The following is a 6,000-nucleotide window of genomic DNA, read 5'->3' on the forward strand; positions in this document are numbered from 1 at the left end:
ATAAGAAGATTTCAGGGAAAGCTCACAAGACTTAACTGCTCTTGTCTGATTAAAGGGCCATCGATTTTGAGGCAGTAAAAAACACTAACTTCATGCTTGCCAGTTAGACCCAGGCTAATGGCAAAAATTTCATTTCCTCTGGAAACAGCCTGACTGGACAAACTTAGAATTTGAAAGGCTTAAGCAGTTTGCGTTTGACAAGTGGATACCAGCACTTATGGTGGAAACTCCAACAGAAATTCTGTGAAATCATTCTCCTTGGGGAGTTTTCAATCTCCATTTCAATAAGAATCTACCTTTGAGGAACAGTGTATGACTGGATCAAGGCAGGTTTTCCCAATGACTGACGATTATGAGCTGAACCACAAACCACTGTTTGAAATCCTTTCCTGGTCATCCCCTAACAACTGGAAAGAGCAGAGGCGGGGAGGGTGATCGGGATCTAAGCACCCATGGGAGACAGCGAGATGCTGGGACCCCTCCTCAAGATAGAAAGGGTGCCACTGAGATAAAAGGTGGGGCCAAGAAACCCAGTTCTGAGGAAGGGTCACTTGATCCGAAATGTTAACCATGATTTCTCTCCACAGATGCTGCCAGACTTGCTGAGCTTTTCCAGCAATTCCTGTTTCTGTTTGAGGTTAAGAGGCCTGTCTGTTTTAACAGGAGAGATTTAGGACATGTCCAGGCCAATTGCTAGTGGGAAAAGCCAGTGAGATTTATTGCAGTATGTACACCCAGTGCAGAGAATGGGAGTCAGTCAGCGAGCTGAGCAGAGCAGGCCATAACTCTGACCGTGGCTGTAACTCCCAGTTCAAGATAGTCCTGAGAGTGCAGGTGAAGTTAAACAAACACCTCAGAGTCAGTAGTAACTTGAATCCAAAGGAACAGTAGCTCAGGGTGCGGTGTGCAAGAGTGCAGTGATACTGAGGAATACCAGGGACAGCCAAACTCTCCTGCTGGGAAAAGGCATGACCATACCACCAGACACTGCAGTAAGTATTGAAGTTCTGGGAAAAGGGTTTGAAAGGGGGCAGTACCTGCACATTTCATTTTACCAGGTGATTCTGCAGTGAAAAGTGGAGTCATGTCTAGTGACTGCAGGACTCATACCTAGTTTGCCTGTGATCAAGGCTGGCCTATTCCATAGCAATAACCAGCAGAATCAATGGCCTTTCATCCCCAGTGGTCTCTGAGAAGCCCATGATGTGAGGGAGACTAATCAGCTGCAGGGAAAAGTGCCTGAACTGACCATATTATCATATAGAACATGCAGACAAGCTCATGGGGGGCTAAGGTCACATTGTGAGCTGAAGTCCTTTCAGTCTGCTTCTCTGAAAACTTTTCCTGGAGCTTAGAATTCCTAAAGGAGGTAAGAACTTCATTGGTAGCACCCCAACAAGCTGACCTACCGATCCAAACCCCAGCTCAGAGTGCTCACATTGAAGCTGACACAGAGGGTGCCCCTGAATGTTACTATATTAAAATGAGGCACTGATGATGAAATAGAGGCTCTCTCACAGACCTGCAAACCAGGAGTGGATGGTGATCCACCAGGCAGTGATGCTGCCAAGGTACTGTGGGGAAATATTGCAGCTAGTGCACAAACCCCTGACGCCTGAGCACAAAACCCATTCCCACGTTGCCTGGAATTTTCACTGGTCCCAGCTCCACGAGAACTTGCTGCAGCTGCCACTTGCTGGGAAAATCCCAACCTGCAATAAAACCTGCACCGATTATTCCTGTGCTGGCTTTTGTGAGCCATTCAAGAAAGTGTTAGCAGACTATTTGGGTCTCCAGTCCAAATTAAGAAGGGGCTACCAGTATATCCTTATCATTGCGGGTTATCTGTTTCCCAGATGCTATTCCCAAAAACCATTTTGTCTAAAACAGTGGTGAGGGAATTGGCCTGCCTTTCAAGATCCGGTGGATGAGGAATCAGATTGCACATCCAAAGTATTCCAGGACCTTCTGAGCAACTTGCGCGTGACCCAGTGGAACTCTTCAGTGTATCGCCCACAGTCACAAGGAACATTAAAGCTGTGATACTAGACCCTTAAAGCAATGATCTGGACAAACTAACATTGGTATCCCCATGGCTACGAGAAAGAATTAGACTTTAATCTGTTTATTTGCAGGGAATCATGCAATAAGTTCACTCGTTCTAGCATATCAAATGTTTTGTTTGGTTCCTTAAATCTGATCTCAAAGATTTTCTTTTGTTTCAAAAGTCAGTCTCGTGTTGAAAGAGAATCTGAGGCTCTGAGCTTCATTTGCAGATTAGGTGCACAGGGTCATAAGAACTCGCCAGTCTTCATGAATCTAACCTTTAGAAATGGTCACTTGTATTTTTCATTTTCAGTCCGAAGGATTAGGTTGAACTGGGGAATCAGACAAAGCAGCCTGGGAAGAATGGGATGGCTGCCAGCTCTTGAGGTGGGCCCAAGGGATTCACCTATGCCACCTTATGCCCTCTACCTAGACCCAAAGTCTTTCATATCACTAAGGCTACTTAATGTCTAATTCCACCCAATACCCTTTCCTTCCATTACCTACCATGCTACGTCATCAAGTATCTGCATGTACCCATGCATGTAAGGGATAACATGTTAGGCTGAACCTTAAAATATTTTGGCAATGCACGATTTTTATCACGTTTCAGGGAGTGTATATCTCTGCAAAGCCCAGTAGGTTCTTTAACACTACATTGCCAAAATATTTAATTACATCATAACAGCATAAGAACGAGGAGCAGGAGTAGGCCATCTGGCCCCCTCGAGCCTGCCCCGCCATTTAATAAGATCATGGCTGATCTTTTTGAGACTCAGCTCCACTTACCCACTCACTCACCATAACCCTTAATTCCTTTACTGTTCAAAAATTTATCTAGCCTTGCCTTAAAAACATTCAGCAAGTAGCTTCAACCACTTCACTGGGCAGGAAATTTCACAGATTTACAACCCTTTGGGTGAAGAAGTTCCTCCTGACCTCAGTGCTACACCTGCTTCCCCTTATTTTGAGGCGATGCCCCCTAGTCAAAGTTTCACCTGCTAGTGGAAACAACCTCCCTGCCTCCACCTTATCTATTCCCTTCATAATCTTATATGGAGTATTGTGTCCTGTTCTGGTCATCTTATTACAAGAAAGGTATGGAATCTTTGGAAAAGATGCAGAGGAGATTGACCAGAATGTTGTCTGGAATGGAGGGAAGGTCTTACGAGGAAAGGTTGAGAGAGTGAAGGCTTTTCTCTTTAGAACGATGAAGGATGAGTGGTGACTTGGTAGAGGTGAATAAAATTATCAGAGGTACAGATAGAGTGGATAGCCAGAGACTTTTTCCTCGGGTGGAGGTAGCTATTATGAGGGGGCAAAGTTTTAAAGTCAGTGGAGGTAGGTATAGGGGAGATGTCAGAGGTAGATTCTTTATTCAGAGAGTGGTTGGGGCATGGAATGCATTGACGGAGAGGTTAATGGAGTCGGCCTCATTAGGGGCATTTATGCAGCTATTTGTTATTCACATGGATGACATTATAAGGTAGGGGTAGAGGTTATATAGACCTTAGTATTAGGGTAAAAGTTCGGCACAACATTGTGGGCCAAAAGGCCTGTACTGTGCTGTACTGTTCTATGCTCTATGTTCTATGTTTCTTTAAGATCTCCCCTCATTCTTCTGATTTCCAATGAGCATATCCCCAGTCTACTCAGTCCCTCCTCATAATTCAACCCTCTCAATTATGGAATCAACCAAGTGAATCTCCTCTGCACCCCCTCCAGTGCTAGTATTTCTCTTCTCAAGTAAGGAGACTAAAATTGCACACAGTACTCCAGGTGTGGCCTCACCAGGGCCCTATACAGCTACAACACAGCCTCCCTCTTTGTAAACTCCATCCCTCTAACCAAACGCATAGGGCAGTTTTTCCACCGCCTTCGCCTCCATGCTTACTTCTTCAACCAGGAACCTAACCCTCCCTCCACTGACCCTTCACCTGCTTCCAACACAAGTCCTCCTCCTGGACATCACCCTCAGGCCTCCTACCCTCCCTCGACCTCTTCATCTCCAACTGCCATCGAGACATTAACCACCTCAACCTCGCCACGCCTCTCACCCACTCCAACCTCTACCCTGCAGAACGGGCAGCCCTCCACTCCCTCCGCTCCAACCCCAACCTCACCATCAAACCCGCAGACGAGGGTGGCGCAGTGGTAGTATGGCGCACTGACCTCTACATCGCCGAGGCCAGACGCCAACTCTCAGATACCTCCTCCTACCGCCCCCTTGATCATGACCCCACACCCGAGCACCAAACCATCATCTCCAACACCATCCATGATCTCATCACCTCAGGGGACCTCCCACCCACAGCCTCCAACCTCATTGTTCCCCAACCCTGCACGGCCTGCTTCTATCTCCTTGCCAAAATCCACAAACCTGACTGCCCTGGTCAACCCATTGTCTCAGCCTGCTCCTGCCCCACCGAACTCATCTCCACCTATCTGGACTCCATTTTCTCCCCTTTCGTCCAGGAATTCGCAACCTATGTCCGTGACACCACCCACGCCCTCCACCTCCTCCAGAACTTCCAATTCCCTGGCCCCCAACACCTCACTTTCACCATGGGCGTCCAGTCCCTATACACCTGTATTCCGCATGCAGATGGCCTCAAGGCCATCCGCTTGTTCCTGTCCCGCAGGCCCGACCATTACCCCTCCACCGACACCCTCATCCACTTAGCTGGACTCGTCCTCACCCTCAACAACTTCTCTTTCGATTCCTCCCACTTCCTACAGACAAAGGGGGTGGCCATGGGTACCTGCATGGGCCCAAGCTATGCCTGCCTCTTTGTAGGTTACGTGGAACAGTCCCTCTTCCGCGCCTACACAGGCCCCAAACCCCACCTCTTCCTCCGTTACACTGATGACTGTATCGGCGCCACCTCTTGCTCCCCAGAGGAGCTCGAACAGTTCATCCACTTCACCAACACCTTCCACCCCAACCTCACGTTCACCTGGGCCATCTCCAACACATCCCTCACCTTCCTGGGCCTCTCGGTCTCCATCTCAGGTAACCAGCTGGAAACTGATGTCCATTTCAAGCACACCGACTCCCACAGCTACATAAAATACACCTTCCCGCAAAAATTCCATCACCTATTCCCAATTCCTCCGTCTCCGCCACATCTGCTCCCAGGATGAGGCATTCCACTCCCGTGCATCTCAGATGTCCTCACTCTTCAAGGACCGCAACTTTCCCCCCACAGTGGTTGAGAACGCCCTTGACTGTGTCTCCTGCATTTCCCACATCACATCCCTCACACCCCACCCCCGTCACAACCACCCAAAGAGGATAACCCTCGTTCTCACACACCACCCCACCAACCTCCGGATACAACGCACCATCCTCCGACACTTCCGCCATCTACAATCCCACCCCACCACCCAAGACATTTTTCCATCCCCACCCTTGTCTGCTTTCGGGAGAGACCACTCTCTCCGTGACTCCCTTGTTCGCTCCACACTGCCCTTCAACCCCATCATACCCGGCACTTTCCCCTGCAACTGCAGGAAATGCTACACTTGCCCCTACACCTCCTCCCTCACCCCTATCCCAGGCCCCAAGATGACTTTCCACATTAAGCAGAGGTTCACCTGCACATCTGCCAATGTGGTATACTGTATCCATTGTACCCGGTGTGGCTTCCTCTACATTGGGGAAACCAAGTGGAGGCTTGGGGACCGCTTTGCAGAACACCTCCGTTCGGTTCGCAATAAACAACTGCACCTCCCAGTCGCAAACCATTTCAACTCCCCCTCCCATTCTTTAGATGACATGTCCATCATGGGCCTCCTGCAGTACCACAATGATGCCACCCGAAGGTTGCAGGAACAGCAACTCATATTCCGCTTGGGAACCCTGCAGCCCAATGGTATCAATGTGGACTTCACCAGCTTCAAAATCTCCCCTTCCCCCACCGCATCCCAAAACCAACCCAGTTCGTCCCCTCC

Source organism: Stegostoma tigrinum, chromosome 5, assembly GCF_030684315.1.
Source record: "Stegostoma tigrinum isolate sSteTig4 chromosome 5, sSteTig4.hap1, whole genome shotgun sequence".
Lineage (NCBI taxonomy): Eukaryota > Metazoa > Chordata > Chondrichthyes > Orectolobiformes > Stegostomatidae > Stegostoma > Stegostoma tigrinum.